The 14,697-nt window shown below is 40.2% G+C and overlaps 2 protein-coding genes and 2 long non-coding RNA genes across 5 annotated transcripts in view; 2 read left to right on the top strand and 2 right to left on the bottom strand.

Annotated features, from left to right (window-relative positions):
- The window catches only part of LOC126927673 (A disintegrin and metalloproteinase with thrombospondin motifs 3-like), a 123,762-nt gene that overhangs the window by 87,960 nt on the left and 21,105 nt on the right, over nucleotides 1-14,697 (top strand). The gene's annotated exons all lie outside the window — the stretch shown is intronic.
- LOC126927671 (uncharacterized) overlaps nucleotides 1-14,697 on the top strand; it is a 124,353-nt gene that overhangs the window by 93,062 nt on the left and 16,594 nt on the right. The gene's annotated exons all lie outside the window — the stretch shown is intronic.
- The window catches only part of LOC126927677 (uncharacterized), a 31,849-nt gene that overhangs the window by 5,497 nt on the left and 11,655 nt on the right, over nucleotides 1-14,697 (bottom strand). The gene's annotated exons all lie outside the window — the stretch shown is intronic.
- Nucleotides 12,251-13,524, bottom strand: LOC126927674 (uncharacterized). 2 transcript variants are annotated; one of them, XR_007715766.1, is made up of 3 exons: nucleotides 13,360-13,524; nucleotides 12,338-13,245; nucleotides 12,251-12,265 (listed from the first exon to the last, which is right to left on the bottom strand). It is a non-coding gene; the product is annotated as an uncharacterized LOC126927674 (long non-coding RNA). The 2 variants fall into 2 exon arrangements; XR_007715765.1 differs by having other exon boundaries at nucleotides 12,338-13,072.

Genomic DNA, 14,697 nt, shown 5'->3' with positions numbered 1-14,697 from the left:
CGTATTTTAATCCTAGGTCAGTGCAATTTACATGGACCCATCGCTCGAATCCAACATGATTCTAGTGATCGTACGAATGATTTTATACGCGGGAAAACGAGACGTTATGGTAAGCGATTTCCATTAAATTAAATCATTTAACTAAAGTAGTAACTATCTGAGATACGCATATGCGAGTGTCAATTATTTTATTTTCTACTTATCTGTACAGTGTATGGTATATAAATTATATAGGTCAAAATATCTGCGCATGACGTTTTAGATCGATAAAATGCAACGAGTTCCATTTTGTTAAATTGGACAACCGTGAACGATCCCTTGGAAACAAATTTCCAAACAAACAATTTTCACGGACCATTGACAAACCTCGCATTTATCGTGTATCCGAAATATCTGTATAATCGACTATTAAACCTTTTTCATCTCTTAAGAATCTTAATTTAATGTTATAGACCTATGATAATATCATTAATATACGACACTTGCGATTCCTTTTACTTTTCTATTTCTGCTATTCTTCTCTGCTGTCGAATCAACATTTCAACATTTTTCAGGAAGATTAAAATACTAATAGCGTTACAAGTTACATTTGATTACAATCAACAACACGATTACTTGCACGTATATTTATTATCATTGACGAATATTTATATATAGTATATAATGCATGATGTAATAATAAATATAATATATTCGTAATATTTGCTAGCTTTTATTAAGAAAATATTAATAAATCGTCGTAGGTCCGCCGTGGCGATGCCAGACGATCTCTCGAGAACGTGAACAAATGGAACAGAAAGATGCTGTCCTCGAAGGACGTAAATCACGATGTTGCTGTATGGTTGACGCGATTAGATATAGGAGGTCCTTCGAGATCGTGCGCGTTAATTCGAGACGAAGGCTTGACCAGCGCCTTTATCATCGCTCACGAAGTAGCACACATGTGAGTGTCCCACATGTTGAGATATCGTTGGCAAACTGAAATATTTATAACTGGCCTGGGTATTTACGCAGAGACCGTGTGTTATTTATTTATGCAAATACGTACTTGTACGAGAATAATTTGAAAAATGAAATCTCCATAGGAGAACTTATTATCTTTACCGAATATCACAACGCGTACTGTACTTTGAATCTGCCATAGATTTTTGCGTAATATGTGCGTTCTTGCATTCCTTCTTTCACCTACGATGGCTCTTAAACAAGAAACGATATCGTAACGAGAAATACAACTTAGCTGAGCGTCCACTTTGGTTCCACTAGTGTTGTCCCATACGACTTTGTGTTTGACCTCGCTATTAGGGGACTTTTTACCCAACGTTTCCTTCACCGCCTTCACTACTTTCGATTTATCGAACTTGAGACTTAAACTGGCCGTTACTAAATCTTCCGGCTTCTTCGACATCGGTTGGTGTCTCTTCGTGAACCAATTCGACGGTGCCATAAAGGTCGAAATAGCGGCTTTCGAGGATCCGCTAAGCTTACTTTTAGCTCCGTGCAATGTCGACACGTCGAAGCTGTTGGAACGGAAGCTCTTCGATCGACTTCCTTTCTGTTCGGTCGTTTTTCCGGGCCAGTTTGATTTGCTACCGTCCCGCGAACTCGGCGCTTCCTCGCCGCATCGGTTGATTTCCGTCGCGGAAGACGCTAACGAGCTTAGGATCGATATCAGATCCGTATTAGAGCAGGCAATGCCCGCAGCACCGGAAACGGATGCACTCGCGGCTCTTGGCAGTTCCGAGACGCGCTTTCGGAGAGAAGACGTCGGCGAAACCGACGGAGTAGGCATTTCAGAGAATCGTTGTTTCGGCTGTTGAGTGTAACGTTGAGCGGAACTGTTACCCTCCAGCGGCTGTATTTCGTACACTTGCTCCGTCGACGTCCTGTACATCCTTAAGCGCACCTGGCAAACGGATTGCTTTTATTCGAAAGACAGTTTCTTTTTTATCATAATTCGTGCGTTATGATACATGTTTCGATGATTGAGCCGTTAAGCGTGACAAAGCGATGGAATTGTTTTGCACAGAAATTCTGGTTCTAAAATTATGTTAGGGATTCTAGGGCGTAATAACATCTTGGAACGCAAAGTTATCGATGTGTCGATGAAAGTTAAGCGAGCTTTATCGAAGCACACGTTCGAGTCTTTGGGCGATTGCTAGGAATACGCGTAATGTTTTTTTCCGTGAGCTGAAAAGTTGAACGACTATAAATGGCGTTTGTAGAGGATTTCAAAGCGGAAGAAGAGGCAGATTATTTAATACATAATATCTTCCTTTATAATATATCTAATATCCTAATAATTAGATGAACGTAATACAAATGTTTAGAATCAGAAATTATCTGTTTATATAGAGATCTGTTTGATGCAAGATCTAAAATCAATCAAATCGGATTGTATGGATTATGTATTTGACTGTGTTAATCCTTTGACGTCGATAGCAACGATGTATATAGCGAATGGCGGTTATCAGCCAAGATTATGAGCACGTACGCAAATAGACTAGAATATTTTGCAAGAATGAAATGTCTTGGTATGGTACGCTTTAATCTATCTATCCAAGTCAAAATAAGTATAAAAATCGCGTGGCAATCAACATATTAAAAAAAAAAAAAAAAAAAAGAAAAAGAAAAGGAGAAACAGATGTTTCTGATTGTTTAGTGCATTTTCATAAAATCTTCTAAATGTTTAATTCTCATAGAATAAAAGGGAGAGCATACGTTTGAATCTCAGCAGATTTTATTAATTCTTTGAAACCATAAATATAATATGAGTATTACATCAACTTTAGTTCATACATGTAACAACATATTATTCTGCGCGTAACAGTTACATTTAATGAAACATTTATTTATCCAGTAAATCCATATTCTCTATTAAACGTTCGTTTATTAATAAAACTGCCATAATCGTCCACGCATTGTTCGCTTCCTTAATTATTTTTCAAAGTATAACGATAATCAATGATGCAACAGAAATATCATGTAACATCCCAACAATCTTACATGAGATTTTAGCTGTTTTTACTATACAAATTAAGTCATTATTAAAATAAGTCATTATAATAATATATATATGTCGGAGATGACAGAACACCGGAACCTTCCCTTTGGAACTTTGGGAAGACCCCTAGTATTGAAATTTAGATTTCACCATAGCCGTATTAAGAAACTGTTGTCATTCGATCCGACTGTATTTATTTGAGATTTATGATAGTGAGCTCGGGCTCGAGACGACAATCAGTCGCCGAACGTAGCCGCGGTCAAAGGGATGAACGTTTTGTCTAACAAAGGCATGAATTAATTCTATAGCTCTTCTTAAAAGAAATACTTGGGACGGGGCACGACGGTAAACGTTTCAATGGTTTCTGCCACGTGGCTCGCCACACGCAGACTTTGTCCTTCGGGTAAGATGATTGCCAGATGCCAACGCATCTTCACAGTATATGTTTAGCTGGTCAAAGTATATATTTGACTTGATAATGAAATACAGGAATACAATTTGAGCTGGTCCAGATCCGCACGCTAGCAGTGTTACCTTATGACTGAAAAACCCCGAAGCCAACGTCGCCTGTCTACAGTTTATGGTCTGCCTCCCTGCTATTCTTTTGTCTATGTGCTGTCGATGGCTTCAGCGCTTGAGGAAGCTAAAAAGACCAGATGTGGAGTTTTCCTAGAAGTGGTGACCACTTCAATAGCTATAATACGTTTTATATCACGCGTAATATAGTTTCGTAATATAGTAATATAGTTTCTCAGCCACAGTGGCGTTACAAGGGCGAGACCATACGTGTCTTAATGGCGTTGTTTCGTTGACATTGTCACGTAAAATAAAAAGCAGGAGGCTCGTACGAAAAGAAAAAATTAAGATAACAAAAAAACAAGAGAATTTATTTCTGAATTTACACTGACTGCGATTTTGTTCTGAGCTCCAGCCGTGACTTTCCAAGACTGAAACTCTTACAATTTGACTTTCGGTAACATCTGTTTCTTCTTTGTTTGTCATCCCTCAATATCCCCACTACCCTGCAGGCGTACGTGACCGTTGTCACACTTCTAGGACATTCGGTGGAAGGACCGTTAGGATACAGATGACTCATTAGGCACTTTGGCGATATACATTGTCGCCAAGGCCGCCACATCTCTATCTCCATCATCGGTCCATCGGATTTGAAGTATGCCGGTCGTGACATACCCCCCAGTTTAGATTGATCTTGGTCCTCTAAGATCGTAGTAGAATTGGTTAGATTTGTTTATAAATCGTAATTCCTATCCTGTGAATTTAAGACAACTAACCAAGGGTATTGTTACTAGTGCCAGGGTCAGCATTATCCTGGAAAAAGTACGTTTTCAATCGGTTACCATGTATCTTTTTCTTAATATTGTCGATAGATATAATGTAGTAAGGAGTTTTCACATCATTGATTCTATAGGGTCCTAACCATTCAATGTCCAACTTATCTCTTTTATGGTCATTGTGAATTAAAACAAAGTCTCCTTTCCTAAACACGGTCTGAGTTTTAACAATCTTTTTTTCTTGGTCTCGCTTGTAGCGTTGCTTATTTTGAATAAGTGTTTTGTGAGCTGTTTCCCAATATTTATTTAACTGTTTTTGCCAAAGTGAGTACATATCGTCATAGGTAAATGCGGGGAATTTGGATATTGCGGAAGGTAAGTTCGCTTTTCGCCCAAAAGTCAATTCGAAGGGGGAGAATCCTGTTCCTTCATGTTTTGCAGTGTTGTATCCTAAACAAATGAAATTAAGTACTTCGTCCCATTCTTTGTCATTGCCGTGTAACGCAGTACGAATTAAATCTTTAACCGAGGCATGTGTTCTTTCGAGGAATCCGTTACTCTGTGGGTGAAATGAAGTTGTTTTGACTTGTTTGATTTTAAAGGCCTCTTCAAATTTCGTCATTAAATCGCTAACAAAATTTTGTCCTTGGTCTGTCAGAATCGTCTTTGGTGCCGAAAATATGTAAATATAGTGCTCAATGAGCGCGTTAATTATAGATTCAGTTCGTTGCGTTTTAAGGGGAACAAGGATTAGATATTTCGTAAGTTCGTCGTGAATTGAAAGTATATATTGATTTCCGCGTTTGGTTTTCGTCATCGGTCCTATGATGTCCATAGCGATTTTGTCGTTAGGGTGAAGTGGTGTGTCTGAGATCTGTGGGGACTCTTTGGGTCTGATACGTGTTAGTTTCTCCTTTTGACATGTGTCGCATGTCTTCACGAAGTTTTCTACTCTTTCAAAAAGGCCGGGGATTTTGAACTTATCCTTAATCCGTTGATACGTTTTCTGTATCCCTAAATGTCCTACGGTGTCGTTATGGTTTTCCTTTATTGCTTGTAGTATTTCGCTTTCGTCTAGTTTTAAGATGGGGTTGGGCGCATAAGTGACTTCCTTGTATGTGTCGTTAAAATATATTAGCATGAGTTTAATCTGTGTTTTCTCTAATTCAGTTTTTTTTATTTATTTATTTATTTATTAGAATATTTACAATCAATTCTCGTTGAGAATTTTCAGTAACTTAATTTGGCGTGATACAATGACATGGATTATAATAGCTTTATATTGTTGGTTCTAGTAGGACTAAGGATTTAATCTAGTGGGTATTTTCTTTTTAGTCTGCGGATCTGGTCCGTCGTGTCCAGTAGTTGGGTGACTAGTGGGTTGTGGTGGTTGTTGACTCTTGTGTTATATTTGCTTCTGGACTTGTGTATTTCATCTTTGACTGTAGATATCTTGAGGTCGCGGTGGATTGTTTCGTTGGTAACATATCAGGGTGCATTTAATAGGGATCTTAGCGTTTTCGATTGGAAGCGTTGGAGTATTTCAATGTTGGAGTTACTTGTGTTCCCCATAGTTGGATTCCGTAGGTCCAGACAGGTTTTATTACGGCCTTGTAGAGGGTTATTTTGTTCTGTATGTTTAGTTTGGAGCGTCGGCCCGTGAGCCAATAGAATTTTCTTAGTTTTTCCTTTAGTTGCTTTGTTTCTTCCGAGATATGTTTTTTCCAAGTTAGTCTCCTGTCCAGGGTCATGCCCAGGTATCTTACGGAGTCCTTGCTTGGGATTATTGTGTTGTTAATGGTGACCTGGGGGCAGGTTTGTTTTCGGAGCGTGAAGGTTACATGGGAGGATTTTTTTTCGTTTATTTTAAAACCCCATTTTTGGAACCACTTTTCCATGGAGTCGAGACTTCGCTGGAGAGTGGATGAGGCAATTGCCGGGTCTGCGTGAGTAGATAATAGTGCTGTGTCGTCGGCAAATGTTGCTATTGTTACCTCGTTTGATATGGGTAAGTCGGCAGTGTAGATGGAGAATAGTAGGGGTCCGAGGACACTACCTTGCGGTATGCCGGATTCTATTGGAAATGTTGCGGAAGTGGCGCCTAGACATTTAACTATGAATTGTCTGTTGGTAAGGTAGGATTTTAAGATGGAGTAGTATGGGTGGGGTAGGATTTTTTTAAGCTTGTAGAGTAGCCCTTCATGCCATACTTTATCGAATGCCTGTTGGATGTCTAGGAATACGGCTGAGCAGTATTTTTTCTTTTCAAGGGTTTGGCTGATCATGTGGGTTATGCGGTGGGTTTGCTCTACTGTTGAGTGTTGTTTTCGGAAGCCGAATTAGTGATCTGGGAGAGTTTTCAATTCTTCTAGGAGTGGAAGGAGACGATTCGTGAGCATCCTCTCGAATAGTTTAGACAGGGTAGGTAAGAGACTGATTGGGCGATAGGAGCTGGCTTCATATATTGGTTTACAGGGTTTGGGGATGAGGGTGATTAGTGAGATTTTCCACGCCTTAGGAAAGTGTTCAAGGCGGAGGATGGCGTTAAAGATTGATGCGATGAGTGCGATCCCTTTTATGGGGAGTTCCTTGATTGCTTTATTTCCTATTAGGTCGTGACCTGCTGCTTTCTTGGGGTTTAGGCGACTGATTGCTTCTATGATCTCTGCAGAAATGAAGGGTTGAATAGGAGGGGACATTTGGAAGGGAGTGTGCAGGTATTCGGTGACGTCCGCTGCAGCTATGGAGGAATGGGGTTGGAATACTTCAGTAAAGTGTTTGGCAAATAGGTTGGCTTTTTCTATAGGGCTACGCGCCCATCCATCCTGCGGGCGGCGGATTGGAGGTATTATTTGTGGGGGGCGCGTGAGTTTCCTGGAGGCTTTCCATAGTGAGTAGTTTGAGTCGGCTGTGGGGGACAGGCTGGCGAGATATTTGTGAAAACGGTCATTATTGTAGTTCTTTATGGTTTTGGATAGTTTTCTAGTTGCGTTGTTTAGTTTGCGTTTGTCCTCCGGTGTTCTATGGGTCTGCCATATCCTTCTTAGTCTACGTTTTTCTGCTATTTTTTTTAATATGTACTGGGGGTATTCGTGATTGCTGATGGACGTTATTGCCGGTGTGGAGAAGCGGATAGCGTTTATTATGCTCGTGTTTAGGTATTCCGTGGCTGCTTCGATTTCTTCATTGGTTTTTAGTGAGGTTGAGGCTGAAGTTGTGCGGGTAAAGACTACTCTAAGGAGCTGCCAGTTGGTGTGTTGGTTATGAATGGAGCCATTAGGTGTATTCTCGATGATAGTTGAACTGACTGTTACTATCACGGGGGAATGATCAGAGGAGAGATCAGCCGAGGAATTGATTTGGACGTGTCTTGACGAGATATTTTTAGTTATGAAGAAACCAAGGAGATCGGGTATTTTGTTTGTGTCGGTGGGCCAGTGTGTGGGTTCGTATGTGGTAAGGTAGTTGAGGTTGTTGGTTGTTATGCTGTTGAGGAGGTTTTTGCCTCTTACTGTAACCAGTCTGCTACCCCATTGGGTGTGTTTAGCGTTGTAGTCTCCTCCGGCTATGTATCTGTTGCCCAGGGTGTCCAGGAAGTGGTCAAAGTCTTCTTTGGCGATGGAGTGTCTGGGAGGGCAGTATACAGCTGAAGTGGTGATTGTACCATGACAGTCTTCTATTGCTACGTTTGTTGCTTGGAGGTAGTCTTTCTGGAATGGTTGAAGTTCGTAGTGCTTGATGTTTGATTTGATTATGATTCCGGTGCCGCCGTGGGCCTTTCCGCTGGGGTGTTGGGTGTGGTAGAAGTTGTAGACGTGTATTTTGAGGTAGTTTTTGTCGGTGAAGTGGGTTTCGTATATGAGCATCACATCGATTTGCTGTTGTTTTAAGAATAGTTCTTGTTCAGATTTGTGCTGAGCTAGACCGTTGGCGTTCCACAAAGCTATTCGCATTGGTTTTATTTTGCTTCTGTGCGTATGAATTTGTCCATGAAGAGTGTGAGTAGTGACAGCAAGTTGTTAATTTGCTCAGTTTGCTTCTCGATAAGTTTTTCGAGTCTGGTAAAGTTGTCTGTGCTTTGTGGGGTGGGAATTCTATTTTCTGTGTGTACACTGTGTGTTTTCGAGTTGTTTACGTTTCCTTGCGTTGCCTGCGCATAGGATACTGTTGGTGTGGTGAGTTTTTGGGGTTTAGGTTCTTGTATGGTTATGTCCTTGGGTCTCAGTTTTGGATACTTTATATTATGTAGTGTTTTGTAGGCTGAGCATCCTTTGTAGTTCGCAGGATGCTCTCCTTGACAGTGGATACATTTGGCGGGGGTTTCCGGGGATTTAGTGCATTGGTCAGTGGGGTGATTACCTGCACATTTTACGCACCGGAAGTTATGATTGCAGTATTTCTGCGTGTGGCCGTACCTTTGACACCTTTTGCATTGTATTATTTCTTTCTTTACAAGAGGTGGCTCGAACTTAACTATGGAGTTCATCAGCCGATTGATGTTGTAGATTTCTTTGTTGTTTGTTTTTTGTTTTAAGTCTATAAAAAATAAGGATAGTGGGTTTTTTGTGATTCTATGCCTAATGTTGCTGATGTTAGTTACTTCGTGGCCGTGATTTAACAGTTCGCACTTTAGTTCGTCTAGATCGGCTGAGTGGTGGATGTTGCGTAGCACCACTCGAAATGGTCTTTCTTGTTTGAGCTGGTATGTGTGGAATTTAGCGTTTAACGTTTTTAATAGCTTGGTTAACTTTCTATAGGCGTCTGGGTGGGTCGGCAGTATTTTCACGTGGTTGTTGTTAATCTTTAACTTGTAGTCCTCTTTGCTGATGTCTTTTTCGATAGTCTTAATCATTGACTGTATGTCGATTACGTCGTTAATGAATATCGGTGGGGGAGGGGGAATTCTTTGAGTATGGAGATTGTATTTTCGAGCTATCGCGGGGAGACGTAATCGCGAGGAAACACGTCAACGGGAGTCGTAAATTCCCGTTACGATCCTAATGATCGACGCCGCGAGTAGATCGATCCCCTGATTTCCGTTAAGATAATAGGGGTGGTTGAATTAATATAACTCCGTGATTGGTAGGGTTATGATTATATTTTTCTCCAACAGCTTCGTTTAATCACACACAATAGTAACGTCGTTGAGTCTGAAGATTGCCTGGATCTTGCTCAGATTCTGACTGCCAATCTGAGAGAGGAAGGCTCGTGGGTCTTAGTAGATGTGGCGATTGATCAGATCCAACCTTGACTGAATCGAATCAACAGGATCAACCGAAAGACTGAATGAAGAGACGTCGACTGCTTGACTCCGACTGTTTGACTTGGGTGGCTTGCACTGACGACTGACTCGAACGATTTCCGTTATGAATGTGAGGACACAGATCCCCGTTACCATTAGCTAAGACGTTAACGGTTGAAGTTGGGATATGGAAGTATCCTAACGGCATGACTCGTGGGAAAACCCAGATGTTTCTAATCTCTAAATGCCTGATTTTCCCTGTCATATAATTAACAATTTTTCCCGTCATAACTACCAGCTTACTCCGTAATATTTAAGAACGTTCAATAAACCTAAGGACCTTTTAAGTACCCGCTATAAACCGAAAATGCTTGCAGGATTCAAGGTTTCTGCAAGCTAATGAGAATCGGTTTATGGTGGGCCTTAGTTTTATTGAGGGTTCTCTAATGACGTTTGGGTCTGGACGGTCAGACATTAAAGTACGTCGCGCGGACCTTTTCACGCGACGTAACAGAGATTATTTACCTTTTCGGTTGTAATCATGGAGTCTTCCGTGGACTCCAGTATTGAAAATCTATTGTAGGTGGTCACCTGGCTGGCTGATGGTTTAGTTTGACTCTCGTTTACATTTGTCTTGGTTGGTTCGAGCTTTCGTTTTTTCGTGTGATGGTCGTTTACCAGGATAGATGTGTTGCCCTCTTGCCACGGGGGAGGAAAAATGGCGGTGTTATAATTTAGCTCCGGGGAGCCTGTTGGGAATGATAGAGCCATCATCGAGCTAGTTAGTTCAGTGTGAAAGAACTAGTCGAGAGGCTGTTAACCCCTGGCTAGGTTAGTTGGATTCGCTTTCGACAGATGGGCGTCACGTGGAGTTTTGTGAACTTCACAGGGCACTGGACACACGTCTGCACGTCTCGGCACTCAGCAGCAACTGGATGGTCACGTGCTGCTTTGTGAACATTGCCGGGCACTGGACACACGTCTGCACGCCTCGGCACTCACGAACGAACTGGATAATGTATGTGATAATGTATTTTTAGTGTATCCTGTTAGCTTAACAAAACATAACGTTGTTCAACGTTTGCATAATATATTTAAAGAAAAAGATTGATCGTACTTTCTGATCTGAAAAAATAGCTCTGTTTATACATTATACATTATACATGGGAATTAACATTATGTATGGGAATTAACTAGTGTCTATATAGTTTCACACTGACAAAATAGTTTCGAGTTACTTAAAAATAGTTGCTTGATTCAAGCAACTGTACGCGTTAACAAAATAATTCCAACTTACTTGAAAATAGTTGCCTGATTCAAGCAACTGTACGCGTTAACAAAATAGCTTCGAGTTATTTGAAAATACTTGCTTCACTCAACTGCACACATTAATAAAATAGTTTCAAGTTACTTGAAAATAGTTGCTTGATTGAGGTAACTTGACCAATCTGAATCATCATAAAAACTTGGAAGGATATTTCAGGCAAAATTACAGGTTCACATTGGCAAAATGATTTTAACTTACTTGAAAATAGTTGCTTGATTCAGGTAACTTGAGCAATCTGAAACATCATAAAAACTTGGAAGGATATTTCAAGCAAAATTACAGGTTCACATTGGCAAAATGATTCTAACTTACTTGAAAATAGTTGCTTGATTCAAGCAACTGTACACGTTAACAAAATAGTTTCAAGTAACTTGAAAATAGTTGCTTGATTCAGGTAACTTGACCAATCTGAATCATCATAAAAACTTGGAAGGATATTTCAAGCAAAATTACAGATTCACATTGGTAAAATAATAGGTTCACATTGACAAAATGGTTTCGAATTGCTTGAATTCAAATCGTTTGACGAAGCAACATGACTAATCTGAATAGTTCAATTGTCATCTTTATCCAAGACTCGCATAGTCAATCGAGCCATTCGGAAATCACATTGACCAACTCCAAAATTGAAAAGTAGAGAAAAGTAATTACAAGTATCGCAAGTGGTGAGACAATATGCGATAAAAATGAAAAGATGAGCGTGGCGTTAAGCTCTAAGGAACTAGAGGTTTTGTGAGAATCAATCGTGTACTTGGACGATGAAATTGCGAAATTATGAGATTGTCCAAAGATGAAGTTGGTCAATTTGACTTTCGCCAGGCTCGATCGTCACTACGACAGTTCTCGCGTATCGAAACTATCTTGATGTTTGTGTCGACAGGTGAGACGAATGAGCGATCGTGGCGGAGAAGGATCAGGACATTCGGTCGTTACGATGGAATCAGTGTTACCGACTTTATTTGGCCGTCGCGAATCAGTCGCCTGTTTTCCTTTTGGAGGCGTGACGAGAATATTGCCAAATCGTCGAGACCCAGCGTCCAGAATGTCCGCACCACTGAGCGGTAGAGGAAATACGCACTATCTTCGGTTGGACATTATGGACGACATCCCATACCTAAGAGCGAGGGAGGTAAGGATCTTTCGTTTATTCTTTTTCACTTTCTACCGTAATAGATCAGCCACAGATAGTCCATTTCGACGAATAGTTTCTTTCGATCGACGTGGAAACCGTCGAAAAGAAAGATTTAGGATATTGTAGCCGTTCGCCGATAAGGAGCGCCATTTACGCCGAAGGAGATCCGTTCTCTTAGAACGTTCATAGAGTCGCCTGTCTACCGTATTGGGTCTGCCTCCCTGCTATTCCTTTGTCTATATGCTGTCGATGGCTTCAGCGCTTGAGAAAGCTAAAAAGACCAGATGTGGAGTTTTCCTAGAAGTGGTGAACACTTCAACAAAAATAAACGAAAGATCCTTACCTCCCTCGCTCTTAGGTATGCGATGTCGTCCATAATGTCCAACCGAAGATAGTGCGTATTTCCTCTACCGCTCAGTGGTGCGGACATTCTGGACGCTGGGTCTCGACGATTTGGCAATAGTCTCGTCACGCCTCCAAAAGGAAAACAGGCGACTGATTCGCGACGGCCAAATAAAGTCGGTAACACTGATTCCATCGTAACGACCGAATGTCCTGATCCTTCTCCGCCACGATCGCTCATTCGTCTCACCTGTCGACACAAACATCAAGATAGTTTCGATACGCGAGAACTGTCGTAGTGACGATCGAGCCTGGCGAAAGTCAAATTGACCAACTTCATCTTTGGACAATCTCATAATTTCGCAATTTCATCGTCCAAGTACACGATTGATTCTCACAAAACCTCTAGTTCCTTAGAGCTTAACGCCACGCTCATCTTTTCATTTTTATCGCATATTGTCTCACCACTTGCGATACTTGTAATTACTTTTCTCTACTTTTCAATTTTGGAGTTGGTCAATGTGATTTCCGAATGGCTCGATTGACTATGCGAGTCTTGGATAAAGATGACAATTGAACTATTCAGATTAGTCATGTTGCTTCGTCAAACGATTTGAATTCAAGCAATTCGAAACCATTTTGTCAATGTGAACCTATTATTTTACCAATGTGAATCTGTAATTTTGCTTGAAATATCCTTCCAAGTTTTTATGATGATTCAGATTGGTCAAGTTACCTGAATCAAGCAACTATTTTCAAGTTACTTGAAACTATTTTGTTAACGTGTACAGTTGCTTGAATCAAGCAACTATTTTCAAGTAAGTTAGAATCATTTTGCCAATGTGAACCTGTAATTTTGCTTGAAATATCCTTCCAAGTTTTTATGATGTTTCAGATTGCTCAAGTTACCTGAATCAAGCAACTATTTTCAAGTAAGTTAAAATCATTTTGCCAATGTGAACCTGTAATTTTGCCTGAAATATCCTTCCAAGTTTTTATGATGATTCAGATTGGTCAAGTTACCTCAATCAAGCAACTATTTTCAAGTAACTTGAAACTATTTTATTAATGTGTGCAGTTGAGTGAAGCAAGTATTTTCAAATAACTTGAAGCTATTTTGTTAACGCGTACAGTTGCTTGAATCAAGCAACTATTTTCAAGTAAGTTGGAACTATTTTGTTAACGCGTACAGTTTTTTTTTAATTTATTTATTAAAATTCACAATTCGTCCAATTTGGACATTTGGTGGAATTTTTTAACGGTTAAATTAGCATGTTTGTGGCTACCCCCAGCGGGGTACCATCCTCGTGTTTGTTAGATTATGTCCTTTATAAGGTCTGCTGGGTGCTTCCTTTTTAGCCTTCTGTCCATGTTTATGGTATTGTATGTTTCCGCAGCTAGCCGGTTTGGGTGTGTTGCTATTCTTGATTTGTATTTCTCGGAGTATCTGCTAATGTCTTCCTTGACCGTTGGCATTCCCAGGTCCCTCCGTATATCTTCGTTTCTGACGTACCAAGGTCCGTTTACTATTGTTCTGAGGATTTTAGCCTGTATTACCTCTATTTTGTTTATATGGCTCATTGCTGCTGTCCCCCATAATGGTATTCCGTACGTCCAGATTGGTTTTATGATCGTTTTATATATTTTTAATTTATTTTCTATGTTTAGTTTGGATTTTCGGCTTGTTAGCCAATGCATTTGTCTCCTTGTTTTCTGTATTTTTTCTACTATTGATTTGATGTGTAGTTTCCATGTGAGTTGTGTATCTAAGTGGAGTCCTAGGTATTTGACATGCTTTGTTTGCGTTATATGCGTGCCGTTTAATAGGATGTTTGGTGGTATCTTTTTTCGTAGCGTGAATGTAATATGGTTGCATTTATTGGGCTTCGCTTTTATTTGTTTTTCTTGTAGCCAATTTTCTATTTTTATGATATGTTCTTGTAGTATTTTGACTGCCGTTTCTGGGTTAGTATGCCTGACTAGTATAGCTGTGTCGTCCGCGAATGTCAATACTGTGCTGTTGGTAGTTGTTGGTATGTTCGCCGTATATAATGTGTATAGTATTGGGCCTAGGACGCTTCCTTGTGGTACCCCGGCCTTGATGTCTTTAACTTGAGAATGTGTGTCCTTGATTTTTATTACGAAGGTTCTGCTGCTTAGGTAGGATTTTATTAATTGGTGTATTTGCTCCGGGAATTGTTTCCTAATTGTTTGTAGTAGACTTTCATGGTTAATTTTATCGAATGCTTTCCCTATGTCTATAAAGAGGGCTGTGCAGTATTCCTTGTTTTCTAGTGCTACTATTATTTCGTTTATAAGCCTGTACATTTGCTCTATCGTGGAGTGTTTGTTTCCGAAACC

Source organism: Bombus affinis, unplaced genomic scaffold (assembly GCF_024516045.1).
Source record: "Bombus affinis isolate iyBomAffi1 unplaced genomic scaffold, iyBomAffi1.2 ctg00000197.1, whole genome shotgun sequence".
Taxonomy (NCBI): Eukaryota; Metazoa; Arthropoda; class Insecta; order Hymenoptera; family Apidae; genus Bombus; species Bombus affinis.
This window is presented reverse-complemented; position numbering and strand designations above follow the sequence as displayed.